The 17,173-nt window shown below is 52.2% G+C and overlaps 1 protein-coding gene across 1 annotated transcript in view; it reads right to left on the bottom strand.

Annotated features, from left to right (window-relative positions):
- Window positions 1-17,173, bottom strand: part of RBM39 (RNA binding motif protein 39) — a 171,133-nt gene that overhangs the window by 17,143 nt on the left and 136,817 nt on the right. The gene's annotated exons all lie outside the window — the stretch shown is intronic.

Here is a 17,173-nt window from a genome sequence, read left to right as displayed (position 1 = left end):
CAGACATTTATATTCTCCTTCCATCCATGTCTTTTTTGCTAATGCTTGGTAATTCAGACGTATATGGATTGGGCTGTAATGCATCTGGGAAGCTGCTAATTGCTGCCCGTCTTAATTGGACAGACCTGTTTATAGGACATTCGCCTAGTTAGTTGCTGCCACTACGCAATTAAAGGTAAAGAAGATAGAAAATGGTACTTACCCAGTATGCATCTGTTCTTGGCATGCAGAGCTGTAGAATCTTATGCTTATGCATAGATCACCATCTAGTGTTGGGCCTGGATGTTCGCCCTTTGTTTTTCTTCAAAAAAGTCTTCCTAGTCACGAGGTAAGCAGCGACTCCTTTCGGCGATAGTGCGCATGGTCATCAACTCCATCTTCAGATTGTTTTCCCGAAGAGAGTGAGAGAATGGAGTAGTAGTAAAGAACAGAGATGACCATGTGTATGTATGAATAGTATCAAGAGAACGAATAGTTTACCTGTCGGTGTAGTTTTGCAGCTTTAAGATCTTTATGGATTGACTATGCTGTGGGCGTCGACGACCCACCTCTTGGTGTATTTCCGGTGACGTCGGCATGCTTCCTGCGGAAGCTCCCACTCTTGGGCACCATCTTCGGATTCTTTTTTCTCGTGTTCGTTCTGTTACCAAAGTTATGGCAATGTTCAACTAAATTCTTCACCGCTTTAACCTCTAAGGTTTTTTTTCCAAGTATTGTCTTTGTTTAAACCCCCTTTTCTCTACAGCCTCATCTTTCTTGTGGAGGTGGGCGGGTTCGCTAGTGAATCCAGAAAGATCATCAAGCTGCAAAACTACACCGACAGGTGAGAAACTGTTCGTTTTGCAGCATGAATCTTTCTGGATTCACTATGCTGTGCATAGACTTTGTAGAGGTTTCTTATGTTTGTGGCGGCTGGGTGGAAGATGAGCGTTGGTTATTGAATATGTGCTGAAGAACCTTTTGTCCGACTTGTGCTTCCTTGTTCATCTGTATATCCACACAGTAGTGCTTCGTAAAAGTATGCACTGAAGCCCAGGTTGCCGCCAGGCATATGTCCTGAATGGGTGTGTAAGCTAGGAAGGCTATTGTAGCCCCCTTTTTCCTGGTAGAGTGGGCATGTGTCCCCCCTTCCAGTTCCTGTCCTGCCTGCGTGTGGCAGAACTGTATTGTTTGTGCGATCCATCTCGCAATTGTTCCTTTAGTTACTGGTTTCCCCATGAAACTCTTTGCAAAGGACAAAAAGAACTGCTTTGTCTTCCTGTGTTCCTTTGTTCTCTCAATGTAGTGCATGACCGCCCTTCTGGCGTCTAGGGTGTGCAGAGCTTGTTCAGCGCTTTTGGCCAGTTTCTGGAAGAAACTAGGTATTTATATGGTCTGGTTCATGTGGAACCTGGACACCACCTTTGGCATGAAGTGTGGGTCTGTCCTCATTACAACCCTATCATTGTCAATCTGTATGTAGGGTTCCTGTAGCGTTAGTGCCTGTAGCTCGCTTACTCTTCGCAGTGAGGTGATTGCTACCAGGAAAGCTGTTTTCTTGGTCAGCATCTCTAGGGATGCCCTATGGATTGGCTCGAAAGGGTGTTTCATGAGCTCAGTTAGGACTAGGTTAAGGTTCCATGCAGGCGGCACCAGCTTTGGTGGTGCGAACCTCTCCGCCCTTTCCAGGAATCTCTTAATCACTTGTGATGTGAGAAAACTCCTACAAGTTTCTCCTCTTGTGTAAGTGACTATTGCTGCCAAGTGAACTCTCAATGAGGATGACGAATAGTTTCTTACCTGTCGGTGTAGTTTTGCAGCGTGAATCTTTCTGGATTCACTATGCTGTGCATTATTCCGCGATCTGGTGGTTGGGTCCGGATTCGTAGTCTTTTTTCCCCTTTTTTTTTTTTGTAGCCCAGGTGGGCGTCGACGTCCCACAATTTGGTGCACCTTCGTGACGTCGGCACGCTTCCTGCGGAAGCTCCCACCCTTGGGCGCCATCTTCAGATTCTTTTTTCCGCCGTTGGGTCTGGATCGTCGCATGAAGCTCCGGAGAAGTTTCAGGAGAAAAGAAGGAAATACACCAAGTTTTTGAGGGAAAAGGACCAAGGAAAGTCGGAGAAGAAGACCTAGAGCCAGAAGAAAGAAAGAGGAGAAAACCTCGTGATATTCGACGGCCAAGGAGAAAGCTCGCGCGCAGGGGCCCCCCTGAGCGAGCACATGGACAACACTCCATTCAAGTTCTGCCGTAATTGCCACCACAAGTACGCGCAGAAGGACCAGCATCCGGTCTGCAACCTCTGCCTGCTGATCGACCACTCCAGCGAGGATTGCAACGCCTGTTCAATCTTCACGCCGAAGACTTTGAGAGTTCGAGAGAGGCAGAGGGTGGCCCACCACACGATGCAAGGGAAAGGGACCACGCCGACCGTCTACCAGCTGGGTGCCTCCTCCGACAAAGAGGAGAACATCGCCGAGGGACCAGATGACTTCACGGTCGCAGAGACCGATGTGAGACCTTCAAAAAAGGTAGGAGAGTCTACGACCCCGAAAACCTAGACAGGGCCTAGAAAGCCTGAGGGAGAACCCCGAAAAACAGAGGCTAAGTCCTCGAAAGGAGCGCCGGCGACGAAAGTTTCGACGTCCGAAGCTGCATCCTCCGAAAGGCCCAGCGGATCCTTCGAAAAGGACTCCCTGACGGCAAAGACCAGCGAAAAGCAAAGGTCGTCGAAGCAGACCCTCGAGAAGGGACCCTCGAGCGAGAAGACGCTCAGAATGGCCTCGACGTCGAAGGTACCGTCGAAAAGACCAGCCGAAAAGCTAGACGCCGAGCAAGCGGCAGGGATGGAGAAAAAGAGAAGAAGGCTCGAGGCCAAAATGGAGAGTATGCTCCAGAGGAAGAGAGACTTCGACGAGAAAATTAAGAACTACTCGATTCCCTCGAAGACCGCTGCGGCCGCCGAAGAGGTAGAGGTGCAGGAGGATTTTGAGGCCGAGGAGCCGCCGAAAACTCCAAACCCCACAGATGAGGGAGAAGAGGAGGACTTCTACCGCTCGGAAGGAGATTTCCTCCGCGAGAGCTACTACTCAGAATCCTCGGCGTCGCTAGAGGAAGAATGGCAGGATCGAGGCCGATAACCCAGAGGAACCTGTGGAGACATACCCTTCGAGGACTTCGCCGCCAGACGACATCGGGGCTTACTATGAGGTCGTCAAGAAGGCTGCAACAGTCTACAATGTGAAGTTGGAGGAGGAACAGACAAAGGCAGACTTCCTGCTAGAAACTTTGCTCCCCTCGCAGACGAAAAGCAGTTTCCTGCCCATGCTGAAGAGCGTCACGACCCAAGGGACTGAAGCCTTCAAGGAACCGGCTACATGCAGGTCAGTGACCCCGAGGACGGAGAAGAAATACAAGTTCTCCTCCGAGGACCCCCCTTATATCCAGGGCACCGTGGCAGCTGACTCTATAATCGCGGCAACGGCCAGGAGAAGGGCCAACGTGCCAACCACATCTGGGCCACCACCTGATAAGGAAAGCAGGAGGATGGACCTCACTGGAAGAAAAATAGAAAGAAATGCTGCTATGCATTGGAGGATGGCGAACTCCAATGCACTCCTGAATAGACACCAATATCAGCACTGGGATGAGATGAGCCAGTTGCTGAAACACATGCCTGAGGAGTACAGGCAGAGGGCAGCCCACCTCGTGGAGGGGGGAAAGGACATAGCGAACGCATGCCTGAAGACAGCCCTAGATGGGGCAGAAACATCAAGCAGGCTGATGGCCATAGGTATCACTGAGAGAAGGCAGGCCTGGCTCAGAATATCAGGCTTCAAGGCAGAAGTGCAGAACAACATCCTGAACACCCCCTTCAACGGGGAGACGCTGTTCGGAGCATCAGTGGATGACAAACTGGCTCAGCTGAAGAAAGACAATGAGACAGCCAAATCGATGGGAGCCCTACAATTCAGGGGGATGCGGAGAGGCACCCCCACAAGGAGACCAAATGGTAGAGGTGGAAACCAGCAATCACATTCGAACAGAGTGACAACCAATGGCATCAGGGTCAACAGAGGCAGAATTGGAACTCCCAGAATAGGGGCCAGTCCTTTCGAGGGAGAGGAAACTGACGGGGCCAGAGACGGAGAGGTGGTGATCAACCCCCCCAAAAATGACTCCATGAGGAAGGAGGCGCTCACCCACCCAAACCCTCCGGGGGGAGAGCACCAACAGCTAAGGAGAGGCTCACACGGACACGGCTCAAGAGAACACACAACACCAGTAGGGGGAAGGTTGAGATTTTTTCTACACGAGTGGAGAAAAATAACCACAGACAAGTGGATACTAAACATTATACAGCACGGATACTGCATAGAGTTGGAAAGATATCCACCAAGCAGAAAGCCAAAGAGAAGGGGTCACAAGGGCAAAGAACTGCAGTTGCTCCAAGAGGAAGCTCAAGAACTGCTCCTCAAAGAGGCCATAGAACCAGTCCCGCACAGAGAACGGAACAAGGGGGTGTACTCAAACTACTTCCTAGTACCAAAGGTGGACGAAAGCCTAAGACCCATCCTGGACCTACGGTTCCTGAACACCTACGTAAAAACTCAAAAGTTCAAGATTACTTCCCTGCAAGAGTTCATCCCACAAATAAGGGCCGGGGACTACTTGTCCACCATAGACCTAAAAGACGCATACCTGCACATCCCCATGAACAGGAAACACAAACACATGTTAAGATTCAAGGTTAACGAAGACCACTACCAGTTCACAACCCTGGCTTTCGGACTCAAGTCAGCGCCAAGGGTCTTTACCAAATGCCTCGCGGCGGTGGCCGCACACCTACGAAGGGAGGGTATACATGTGTACCCCTACCTGGACGACTGGCTCGTGAAAGCAAGCTCTTACACGAGGTGCAAAGTTCACGCAGAACAAGTCACAAGAACGCTCACGAACCTGTGCTTCTCCATCCACTGGAGAAAGTGCTCCATGGACCCAGAACAAGTGAAAATCTTCCTGGGAGCCCTGATCAACACGGTCGAATGCAGAGTAACACCCAGCGAGAAGAGAACACTCAGCCTGCTGAGGGAGAAACGTCACTACCAGAGGGGGCAAGTTCTGACAGTGAGCAAGATCTTGGGGATCATGGCGTCATGCATCCACCTGGTCCCCAATGTTCGTCTAAAGATGAGACCACTACAGGAGTGGCTGCAACAGCAATGGTCACAAGCAGAAGGGAGTTGGGAAGATCTAGTGGTTGTTACGCACAATGTGCAGGAGGAGATGAAATGGTGGACGAAGGAGAATATAACGATGGGGAAACCTCTAACGCCAACGGACCCAACTGTGACCATCACCACAGACGCATCCCAGAAAGGATGGGGTGCACACATGGACAGGCTCAGAGTGAGGGGTCTGTGGAACCCAGGAGATGCAGTCAAGCACATCAACTACCTGGAACTGAAAACTATGTTGCTGGCCCTCAAGGCCTTCCAAAAACACCTTTACAACAAAAGGGTGATGATACAGACAGACAACACCACAACGATGTTTTACATCAACAAGCAAGGGGGGACTCAGTCATTCCCCCTGTCGAGCTTGGCTCAAGAAATATGGAGATGGGCGATCCCACTCAGGATAGACCTTTTGCCATACACCTGCCAGGGAAGGACAATGTGGAGGCGGATTGGCTCAGCAGGCAAGCGTCGGTGTCCCACGAATGGGAGCTGAACAGCCAGGAGACAGAGAAACTGTTCAGGAGGTGGGGCACACCAACAATAGACCTGTTTGCAACACGCCAGAATGCAAAATGCCAACACTTTGCATCGAGGGAACAGGAACCGATGTCCCATGGGAATGCCCTATGGATAAGCTGGTCAAAGAAATTTGCCTACGCTTTTCCACCGACGCCACTGATCCCCAGAGTCCTGAACAAGTGCAGGTCGAGCAACATGACTCATCCTGGTGGCTCCCCAATGGGCGAGGCAGACATGGTACTCTCAGATTATGGAGATGTCGCATCTCCATGGAAGGGGGACAAGTTCTACACCCAGAACCAGAAAGCCTCAGCCTGTCAGCGTGGCTCCTGAGGACTTAGAGTTCGCACATCTAAAACTACCAGAGAGCACACTTCGGGTGCTGAGAGAAGCAAGGAGACCCAGCACGCGGAAGTGTTATGGGGAAAAATGGGAGAGGTTCACGCAGTGGTGCCATAGGAAAAACCTGCAGAGAAAACTGACGAGAGAGTCTACAGTACTACAGAGCAGGTGTGTGAGGTATCTTAGCACTGTTGAGTCCTTTTGCATTTTGTTGTGAAGTTTCTCTCCTGCACCACACTGTAAATCTCTTCCATTTTGATACATAGCACCTTCGTGTGCTGGGCCTTCGTGCTGTCTGGCAGTTTCAGATGCGCAAACTCTATGTCCTCAGGAGCCATGCCACTAAGCTCAGGCTCTCTGGCTCTGGGTGCAGCACCTCTTCGTTTTGCATGTAGAGTAGGTCTTTCCTTCTCCCGAATATGTGGGGTGCACTGTGTCATCTCCATGATCTGAGAGTACCATGTCTGCCTGGCCCACTGCGGTGCGACCAGTATCAGTGTCATGTTGCTCTCTCTGCACTTGCTGAGTAAACTGTGCATCAGTGGTATCGGCGGAAAAGCGTAAGCAAATGTCCTCGACCAGTCTATCCATAGGGCATTCCCTAGGGACCCCTCCCCTGGCAGCCTGGATGCGAAGTTTTGGCATTTTGCAATCTGGCGTGTTGCAAATAGGTCCACCGACGGTGTTCCCCACCTGTCGAACAGCCTCCTTGTTTCCTGTGCATTGAGCTCCCACTCGTGGGATGCCGATGTCTGTCTGCTGAGCCAATCAGCCTCTACGTTGTATGGCTAGCAGGTCTATGTTGAGAGGGATGGCCCATGCCCATATTTCCTGCGCTAGCTTTGAAAGCGGGCTGATTGTGTCCCCCCTTGCTTGTTGATGTAGAACATCCCTGTTGTGTTGTCTGTCTGGATCAACACTCCTCTGGTTGTACAGTTTTTTCTGGAAAGCCTTTATAGCGAGGAAGATTGTCTTCAACTCCAGGTAATTGATGTATTTGCCCGCATCCACTGGTGTCCACAGGCCCCTCACTGAGTTTCTTCATGTGAGCTCCCCGTCCCTTCCGGGATGCATCTGTGGTGATGGTCACACTGTTGGCGTTGGCGGCGTTAGAGGTTTTCCCCTGGTTATGTTCCTCATGTTCCACCATGCCATTTCTTTCTGCACTGCATGCGTTACAACCACTAGATCCTCCCAACGACCTGTTGCTTTTGACCATTGCTCTTGTAACCACTCCTGTAAAGGTCTCATGTGCAGCCGCACATTTGGCACTAGGTGTATGCATGATGCCACCATGCCCATGATCTTGCTCGCTGTTTTCACTGTCCGAGCTTGCCCCCTCTGGTAGAGCTTCGTCTCCTTCACCAGTGCAACTGACCACTTCTCGCTTGGGAACACCTTGCTCTGTACGGTGTCAATCTGAGCCCCTAGGAAGATTTTTAGGTCTCGCCTGTCGATGCGCATGCGCATCGAGCAAGGCGAGAGTATTGGGACTTATCCGCTCTTTATCCACACTGCAAGGAATCGTGGCGATTCCTTGCAGTGCCCGTGACTTAAGCTCAATGCGCATGCGCATTGAGCTTAAAAGCGCGTGCACGTCCGTCTTTGTTTACCCGCTCCGCCCCCTCCCCTTCCCGCCGTGTCGCATTTCTCCTCCCCCCTCCCCTCTTTTCCCTCCGGCTTCTTTTTGGTTTATTTTACCCGCCGTGTCGCCGTGTCTCCGATCCTTTCGCTTGAGGAGAAAATAACGCTAATATACAATTGCGGCACAGTACACGTGAGCCTCGCCGAGCTCAAGCGCCCCAATGCTGACAATCAATGCATCACTTCACTCGAAATGGCAGAGCAAACACCCGCCCCCCAGCACGCACCACCAAAAGGAATGCTGTGACCCCCAACGGAGCACCACAATGGCAATTACCTCGTACAAACAGCAGCCGCCAACACGCAACTCCGAACGTAAACCCGTTCAAAATAATGCCCTACTACTGAACCCCGCCCCCCTTGCATACTATTGGTTACCAGGACGTCGAGCCTCCAGTAACCATCCAGCTACTGCACCACGCGGTGCACGCATGCCGGAAAAACTCACTACATTAGGCGTGAGCTCTGCCCGCCGGCTCACTTTCAGAGCCGCACGGACATTGAGAGGAGGTAAGCTCCAGGGACTGACACGCTTGACCCGCTGCCTTTAGTTAGACAGTTGTTTGGTTTTAAAAAAATATCCACTTCAATCGGACTTTCACTTTCCTGCCACCACGCCGTAATCAGTTATTTGATTTTAAAATTAAATCGCACTTTCCTTTGGCTTTGACGTTTTTAAACATGAGCATTTGCACTATTTTTATGATAGAACACGTAGCCATGAACCGGCCCACTATGGCATTGTTGAACACCCGATTGCGCTTGTACAAGAGAACATGGCATGCCGGTATCTCACTCACGTTTCCACAGGTCACACGTAATTTTAATATGAGACATCCCATACCGTAGCCACCCTCACCCTCACTCATCCTCACTCACCCTCAACCCCTCACCCTCCCTCACCCTCCCTCACCCTCACCCTCACCCTCCCTCACCCTCACCCTCACCCTCCCTCACCCTCAACCCCTCACCCTCCCTCACCCTCCCTCACCCTCACCCTCACCCTCCCTCACCCTCAACCCCTCACCCTCCCTCACCCTCCCTCACCCTCACCCTCACCCTCCCTCACCCTCCCTCACCCTCAACCCCTCACCCTCCCTCACCCTCCCTCACCCTCACCCTCACCCTCCCTCACCCTCCCTCACCCTCCCTCACCCTCACCCTCCCTCACCCTCCCTCACCCTCCCTCACCCTCACCCTCCCTCACCCTCCCTCACCCTCACTCACCCTCCCTCACCCTCCCTCACCCTCCCTCACTCACCCTCCCTCACCCTCCCTCACTCACCGTCACTCACCCTCACCCTCCCTCACCCTCACCCTCCCTCACCCTCCCTCACCCTCCCTCACCCTCACCCTCCCTCCCTCACCCTCACCCTCACCCTCACTCACCCTCACTCACCCTCACTCACCCTCACTCACCCTCACTCACCCTCACTCACTCACCCTCAACCCCTCACCCTCACTCACCCTCAACCCCTCACCCTCACTCACCCTCACTCACCCTCACTCACTCACCCTCAACCCCTCACCCTCACTCACCCTCACTCACCCTCACTCACTCACCCTCAACCCCTCACCCTCACTCACCCTCACACTCACCCTCAACCCCTCACCCTCACTCACTCACCCTCACTCACTCACCCTCAACCCCTCACCCTCACTCACCCTCAACCCCTCACCCTCAACCCCTCACCCTCACTCACCCTCAATCCCTTACCCTCACTCACCCTCACTCACCCTCAACCCCTCACCCTCAATCCCTCACCCTCACTCACCCTCACCCACCCTCACTCACCCTCAACCCCTCACCCTCACTCACCCTCAATCCCTTACCCTCACTCACCCTCAACCCCTCACCCTCACTCACCCTCATTCACCCTCACTCACCCTCACCCACCCTCACTCACCCTCACTCACCCTCACTCACTCACCCTCACTCACCCTCAACCCCTCACCCTCACCCTCACTCACCCTCACTCACCCTCAACCCCTCACCCTCACTCACCCTCAACCTCACTCACCCTCAACCTCACTCACCCTCAACCTCACTCACCCTCACTCACCTTCAATCCCTTACCCTCACTCACCCTCACTCACCCTCAACCCCTCACCCTCACCCACCCTCACCCACCCTCACTCACCCTCACCCACCCTCACCCACCCTCACTCACCCTCACCCACCCTCACCCACCCTCAACCCCTCACCCTCACTCACCCTCACCCTCACTCTCACTCACCCTCAACCCCTCACCCTCACTCACCCTCAACCCCTCACCCTCACTCACCCTCAACCCCTCACCCTCACTCACCCTCAACCCCTCACCCTCACTCACCCTCAACCCCTCACCCTCACTCACCCTCAACCCCTCACCCTCACTCACCCTCAACCCCTCACCCTCACTCACCCTCACTCACCCTCACCCTCACCCTCACTCACCCTCACTCACCCTCACTCACCCTCACTCACCCTCACTCACCCTCACTCACCCTCACTCACCCTCACTCACCCTCACTCACCCTCACTCACCCTCACTCACCCTCAACCCCTCACCCACCCTCACCCTCACTCACCCTCACTCACCCTCAACCCCTCACCCTCACACAGTGCAATAGGTCTCGGAGCATTTGAGTTAGAGCTTTTAGAAATGTTTATGGCTTTTTTTTTTTTAATTCTTTAGCATTGGCTACAGGAAACAAAAATGCTAAAGATTTACAAAAAAACCCATAAACAATTCTAAAAGCACTAACTCTAATGCTGCGAGACCTATTGCATTTCCAATGCTTGTTATTTGTTCTGGTTCCATTGAGGATTTCCCCAGTGTATGGCGAATCCCAGGTCCATCAGTCTTCTGGTCACTCTCTGTGCATGCTCCTTGCATATCTGGTATGACCTTGCTTTTATTAGCCAGTCGTCCAGGTAAGGGTATACGTGTATTCTCTCCCTTCTTAGGTGTGCTGAGACTGTTGCTAGGCACTTTGAGAAGACATTGGCGCCGACTTTAGACCAACGCTAGGGTTGTGAACTGATAGTGGTGTTCCCCTATGGCGAATATGAGCAGATGTTTGTGACTTCTGTTCATTGGTATGTGTAGGTAGGCATTCTTTTAGGTCTATGGTGACCATGAAGTCTCCTCTTTGCAATTGAGGAAGCACCTCTTGTAGGGAGGTCATTTTGAATTTTTGCGTTCTTATGAATTTGTTTAAGAACCTTAGGTCCAGGATGGGTCTCATTGTTTCGTCTACCTTTGGCACCAGGAAGTATGTTGAATACACCCCCCTGTTCCTTTCTCTGTAAGGTACTGGTTCTATCGCTTGTTTTTGCAGGAGCTCTCTTGCTTCCTCTTGAAGTAGCTGCAGCTCTTTCCTTGCTAGCTGCCTTCTTTTTGGCTTTTTGTTTGATGATGTCCTCTATGCAGTATCCGAACTGCATGATGTTTAGAACCCATTTGTCCTAAGTTATTGCCTTTCACTCCTGGAAGTAATGCTTTAGTCTTCCTCCCACTGGAGAAAAGGCAACAAACAGTTGTTTTGTCTTCCTGAAATCCTGTGTTCTGTCTATATAGTACATGAGAGCCCTCTTGACATCTAATGTGTGTAGAGATCTCTCTGCGACATTTTCCGGATTAGGATAGAAAACAGGCAGTTCTATGGTTTGGTTCATGTGGAACTGCAAAATCACCTTAGGCATGAATGTAGGGTTGGTGCATAGTACAACTATTTGCGTGGACCTGTATGAATGGCTCTTGAATGGTTAGTGCCTGGAGTTCACTAACTCTTCTCAGTGAGGTAATGGCTACTAGGAAAGCAACTTTCCAGGTCAGAAATTGAATCTCACAAGAGTGTAGAGGTTCAAAAGGTGGTCCCATTAGTCTGGTGAGGACCACATTGGGGTTCCAGACAAGTGAAGATGGGTGTCTGGGAGGGATCACTCTTTTAAGTCCCTCCAGAAAAGCTTTAATGGCAGGTACCCTGAATAGTGAGAGGTGCTGCCTGTTCTGAAGATAAGCTGCTATTGCGGATAAATGTATACGAATGGAACTGTACGCTAGATTACATCTGTATAAATGCAACAAATAACAGATGTTTTGAATTGATGCATCCAGTGGGTTAATGTCATTATTGTTACAATATACGACAAACGTTTTCCATTTAGCCGCATTGGATGCTCTGGTTGTGGGTCGTCTTGCCTCCTTGATGATATTCATACATTCTGGCGGCAAGTTGAGGTAGCCAAATTCTAAGACTTCAGGAGCCAGATCGCCAGGTTGAGCTGTTGCAGATCTGGGTGCTGAATTTCGCCATGGCTCTGCATTAAAAGTCTGGGTGTTAGCCGCAGTCGTTAATGCAGTACCACGGAAAGTTCTACTAGCGTGGTGTACCATGGCTGGCGTGCCCACGTTGGAGCAACCAGGATGAGTGTCATCGAGTGTTGCTTCAGCTTGCGTGCCACCAGCGGTATTAGAGGTGCTGGGGGAAAAGCGTACGCAAATTTGCCTGACCAGTTCATCCATATCGCATTGCCCTGTGACTGCGTATGTGGGAACCCAGCAGCGAAGCTTTGGCATTTTGCGTTTTCCCTTGTGGCGAATAGGTCCATCTGTGGATGACCCCCACTGCTGGAAGTACAGTTGGAGTACTGATGGGTGTATCTCCCACTCGTGCATCTGGTGGCTGTGTCTACTGAGCAGATCCGCCATCTGGTTGTCCTTGCCCGGGAGGTGTTCCGCCATGAGGAAGATGTTCCTGTGAATGGCCCACTTCCACATGCTCTGAGCCAGATGAGACAACTGGGGAGAGTGTTCTCCTCCCTGCTTCTGTATGTAGTACATGGCAGTCATGTCCGTCCGGATCAACACGACCTTGTTGCACAGGTGTACTTTGAAAGCTTTCATTGCCATGAAGATTGCCATCAATTCCAGAAGGTTGATGTGCATCTTCTTTAGCTCTGCTGTCCATAGTCCCTGCACTGTGTAGTGAAGTACATAAGCTCCCCATCCCTGGAGAGATGCGGCGGTCAGTATAATCTGTGGCACAGACTCTTGGAACGGTCGGCCCTTGCAAAGGTTTCGTGTGTTCCACCAATGCAGAGAGTTGGACGCCCGACCGCTCACCAACACTAGGTCTTTTGATTGTCCTTGAGCCTGATTCCACTGACGTGGTGGCTTGCACGCCGAGGGTGATGGCGGCGTGAGCCCGGAGCTTCGCGCCTATTCCCCGCACTTATCCTGTCTTCTGCAGCAGGGAGCCCAGCGCTGCGCCTGGAAAGCATCGAACCGGGCACTGGAATCGGTGGGGCGATAGCGGGGCGGTCAGGGGGCCTTGGGAAGACCGGCCTCCGCCGTACCACGGAGACACCAGAGCCGAGCCGGGAGAACACCCAAAATGGCGGCCGCAGTGACGGACTTGTAACGCCCGGCTGCTTGGACCGAGTGCTACCGCCTGTGGGGTGAGGCCGCGACCCGCCGAGGATCGGAACCAGTGGAGAAGTGCCCCCCTCCCCCCCGGAGGCCCTGAGGAGATCTCTCCTAGAAGCTCCGAGGAGTAGCGAAGCGGCCGCGAATGAACAGCCCGGGGAGGCTGCGAGAAGAGCGCTGTGCGCTGCGGACACCCTGTGCACCAGACTGGCGCGGCTTGTTCCCGGCGAACCGGAGGGATCCTGAACGCTCCCCCCTCCCCCCCCCCCCTGAACTACGCGGTAAGCTGTAGCACTGGGCAGCCCACAGAGGGGGTGAAGAGAGACGGGAGAGAGCGGCGAACGATTGGGAGCAACCTGGGTTGCTAACGGCGGAGGCAAGCACACCAGGGGGTGACTGTGGGTACCGGCTGGGGGGCCCTGGCCGACTCCCGCCACGAGGGCTAGTGAGCCTCGCCCCCGGGTAGCGGCGAGCGGCCGCTGGGAGTGCACCTGATCTCGGCGGCATTAGGACATCGGAGCCCTACCACCCACGGCCCGGGGCACTACGCACGTATCCCCTCGGGTCTGACCCCTACCCAGCGACGCTAACTGCAAACGTTGGATGCCCAGACAGGGAGTATTGACCTTGCTTTGCGAGAGTTCGCATGACGCTGAAGAGGCAGTGTGAAGGGCGAGCGCTGGACTGAGCTCCGAGAATACACGCAGGCCACCATGGGGAAGCCAAAGGGCAAGCAGGAGGAGGCAGCGGCCTCGGGAACGGCGGAAGGAGACACGGGGGAGCCCTCAGACCTGAAGCGGCTGCAAGATCGTATCCTGGAGGCCATAACAGCAACGAGAGAAGCGCTGATTCCACTGACGTGCCAAGCACTCCTGAAGCGGACGCATATGTAGCCTCGCGTGTGGGACTATGAAGATGCAGGAGGCCATCATGCCTATCAACTGCATGAACACTCTTGCTGGAAGCGAGTGTTGGGGTCTGAATTTTTGTATCAGAAATTGCATGCTGTTTATCCTCACTGAATTTGGCTGAGCTTTGGCTGCCAGAGTGTTTATTGTCGCGCCCAGGTACTGTCGCACGTGGGCGGGCTGAAGATGTGACTTTTGATAATTCTGCGAGAATCCCAGATTGTGAAGAAGATGAATGGTGTGGGACATGTGGCTGGCACACTGCTGGGCCGTCTTTGCTTGAATAAGCCAGTCGTCGAGATAAGGGTAGACATGTATGTGCTGTCTCCTTAGGTGTGCTGCTACTGTCGCCAGGCACTTTGTGAACACCCTGGGTGCCGTTGTTATTCCGGAAGGGAGGACTTTGAACTGATAATGTTGATCTTGAATAGTGAACCGGAGATACTGTATGTGAGATGGGTGTATGGGTATATGGAAATACGCATCTTTTAGACCCAGTGTTGCGAGGAAGTCTCCCTGACTGAGTAACGGTAAAACCTGCTGTAAGGTGAGCATATGAAAATGCTCTGACAGAATGTATCTGTTTAGAGGCCTGAGGTCCAGTATGGGTCTGAGAGACCCGTCCTTTTTGGGTATTAAGAAATACAGAGAGTACACCCCTGAGCCTTGGTCTTCTACAGGCACGAGCTCTATGGCTCCTTTTTGCAGCATGCTGACGACCTCCTGCTGCAATAAGTGTAAGTGCTCTGCGGACATAGGACGGTGTCTTGGTGGTATGTTGGGTGGAGTGGATGTCAGCTCTAGACAGTACCCGTACTGGACAATGTCTCTCACCCACCTGTCTGTGGTGATGGATTTCCAGACCAGCAGGAACTGCTGCAGTCTCCCCCCGACAGGTGTTATATGGTCGGGGGGCAGTGACAGGGCGTCACTGTTTGTTACTGGCAGAGGATCTGGAATTGTTGTTTCCTCTTCCTCTGCCCTTGATGTTGTTTCCACGATATCCACCCCTGTTGTGTTTGTTGTAGGTGGATTGTGTGCCTCTTTTATTATACTGCGTCTGCTGTGTGGTTAGCCTCTTGAAGGTCCTCTAGTATTGGAGCGACGAAAAGAGCCACCCCGAAACTGCTGTGACTGCAGAGCCCCCATAGACTTCGCAGTCTCAGTGTCTTTTTTAAGGTCCAATTAAGTAGTCCGGGTTAACTGGCTGATTGAGGATAGTAGTTTGTATTTCCGGTTTGAATCCTGAGATTCTTAACCAGGCATGCCTTCTTAACATGAAGCTAGTGTTAATGGCCCTGGCTGCAGTGTCAGCTGCGTCTAGCGCGCACTTGATGGAAGCATTGGTTATAAGCTTTCCTTTTTGGATTAGTAGCTCTGCTCCCTCCTTGTATTGATCTGGTAGGTGTTACAACAGTGTCTCAAGGGTATCATAATGGGACCCGTCATATCTGGCTAAGATTGCCTGAGTGTTGGCAATGCGCCAGATGTTAGCTGCCTGCGCCTAGTACTTTCGACTCCTTGTCAGGAGGGGGAGCATCACCTGTAGTCTGAGAGTTTGCTCTCTTAAGTGCATTAGAAACAACTAATGAGTCCAATGACAACTGTCCTCTTATACAAGTAGGGTCCACAGGTGCCGGTCTAATACCCTTGCCCTGGTGGTTTCCTTAAAAATGTCACCAGGACCCCTTTTAGCATGGGCAAAGTCTTGGCGGTTCTTTCCGAAGTGGAAAAGGTGTCGACCAGAAAATCTTCCTCAACAGGGTCAGCATGTAGTTGCACATCATGGTTACCTGCACTCTTTCAATAAGGGCGTTGAAGGCAGTGGTGTCCTCAGTAGGAGATGTTTTTACATTGTATGCATGTGTATCAGGGGCATTTTGCGGATCCCTTGGGTCAGCTGGGTTTGCCCATGGTTGGTTCTTATCATCGAGATCAGTGTCCACATGATAAGTGTCATCCTCATTTTAGTCATCCCCTGCATCCACATCTGAGTATGTGGGTGAAAAAGACTGAGGTTCTTGTCCATAGGATTGCAGAGGTTCCACAAGAACTGGTGATGTGGTTGAATCCCTCTTCTTTTTTTAATGGAATCTTATATGACTCCATGGGTGTTTCTGGTACAATTTTCCTTTTATACATGGACAGTATACCAGTGTCCGAGTCGATGAACTGCCTCGACTCCTGTTTTTCAGGCTCCTCTGTAGCCCCCAGTCCCATCGACACTCCTTTAATGGCTCCGATACCCTTTTTCGGTTCGAACATCTTCGGTCACACCATCGGTGGCAAACCAAATTTGATTGGTGTCGATGAGGTCTGAATGTTTCCGACCAACTTTGGGGTTGGGGCCTTCTTCGGCCTGACCGTTATAGCCTTTTCTCTGATGCGTTGGAGTGACTCCGACACCTTTTTGGATACGAATGGGGTCGGCTGCGTCGACTCGACAGGGTCCTTGGAACCAGTCTTTGTCTTGGCCGCAGGCCTTGTCCGAGGATCGCCCCCCTCTCTTGGTTCGAGCCCTTTGTCTGTGTCTGCGCTCTTCGGCGCCGACTTTGTCGGTTCGACAGCCTTGACTTTGGTCTTCGGTGCCCCAACCTTCGGCTCGATGACCTTTTTGAACTTCTCGGTATAGACGGCCTTTTTCTGTTTCTTCGGCTCCGAGGGGTTTGATGCCATGGAACCAACAGGAGTCAGCTGCACTTTTGGTTTCGGTTTTGGCAGTGATGCTTTCGGTTTCGATTTCTTTGGATCGACGGATGGCATTTTCGATACCGATGGCTCTTTATATATGTTCGTAGCCGGGCCTTTATGCGGGGCTGTAGAACGAGTCGTAGATCTCAGGTAAGGCCTTGTGGCGATCCCTCGACCTGAGCCTTATCGAGTGCTTCATCGTCGGCCCCCGTATCGACGGTTGGGCCTAGCTCCTCGCCTGAGCTATCTTCTACGGCCCCCAAGGGCCTCTGCATCGCCTCCTACCTCAGACGACGTTTTCTTCTTCCAATATTCCTTCATCTTCGGCGTCATACTCTGAGTCATGCCCGAAACATGATCCGAGTGTTCTTCCCGATCCTCCAGGTCAACGACCTCATAGTCTTCGGTCCCGAAGATGTTTTCTGGATTAGGCGC

This window comes from Lissotriton vulgaris, chromosome 7, assembly GCF_964263255.1.
Source record: "Lissotriton vulgaris chromosome 7, aLisVul1.2, whole genome shotgun sequence".
NCBI lineage: Eukaryota > Metazoa > Chordata > Amphibia > Caudata > Salamandridae > Lissotriton > Lissotriton vulgaris.
Note: the sequence above shows the minus strand (reverse complement) of the source record. Positions and strands in the feature narration are given on the sequence as shown.